We start from the raw sequence: 1,193 nt of genomic DNA on the forward strand, positions 1-1,193 counted from the left end.
GGGATAATTGGGATGAGAGTGTCAGAGACAGTGCGATTGGCACAGGACAGAGCGGAGTTTAGGGCTGTTGTACATAGGGTCACTATGAGTCGCAGGCGACTCAACGGCACATAACAACAACAACAACATTCTGTTTCATAGGTATGTTCATTGTCTACTTCTAGGTCCTTCTCTTTGCAAGCGGGAAATAGTTGTTAGTCTATGGCAATATATCTACATGAGGTCATATTTGTGCCCATTCCAGAGAAAGGCAATGTATTGTGGTTTTTAATGTTAGGTGCCATTTAGGCAACTACAATTCATTAACGACCCTATGAACAACAGATCTGAATCTTATCATCTTCCTGGTTTTCCACATGCTGCAGTCCATTTTTAAAGTCACTGTATCAATCTGTCTCATTGAGGTCTTCCTCTTCATTACTGATCATCTACCTTTACTCACATAGTGTCTTTTTCCAGAGGCTGGTCCACCCTGACAACATGCCCAAAGTATGTAAGACAAAGTTTCACCCGCCTTACTTCTAAAGAACAATGTGGTTGTATTTCCTCCAAGACAGATCTCTTTGTGCTTTTAAAAGTTTGTGATATATTCAATTCTCATGACCAACACCATAGTTCAAAGGCATCAATTCTTCTTTGATCTTCCATCTTCTTTATCCAACTCACTGATGCATATGAAGTTAATGAAAATACCATGACTTGGATTAGGTATACCTTAGTCTTTAAAGTGACATTGTTGCTCTTTGGTGCTTTAGAGAGGTCCTTGGCAGTAGATTTTCCCAATTAAACATGTCTTTTGATTTGGTCACTGCTGCTTTCATGGGTGTTGATTGTAGATACAAATAAAATGAAATTTTTTATACCTTTAGTCTTTTCTTCATCTATCATGATGCCTGTTGGTAAAGAGGTAAAAATTTTTGTTTTCTCAATATTGAGATGTAATCTGTATTGAAGGCTGTAGGCTTTGATTATCCTCAGCATGTGCTTCAATAGAATGTAAGTTACCTAATAAAATGTGAAATTATTGAACAATATCATTAATGTAACTATTACTATTGTGTACTGTTGAGTCAGAACTGACTTACAGCTTACTCTCCAGAACATTTTCAGAAGCAGTTTAATAATATGAGAGGAGATTGCTCATCTTTCTCCTGAGGAGCAGGTGGTGGATTTGAACTGCAAACCTTTGGGAT

This window comes from Elephantulus edwardii, unplaced genomic scaffold, assembly GCF_000299155.1.
Source record: "Elephantulus edwardii isolate Elephantulus edwardi_28Jun2011 unplaced genomic scaffold, EleEdw1.0 scaffold00073, whole genome shotgun sequence".
NCBI lineage: Eukaryota > Metazoa > Chordata > Mammalia > Macroscelidea > Macroscelididae > Elephantulus > Elephantulus edwardii.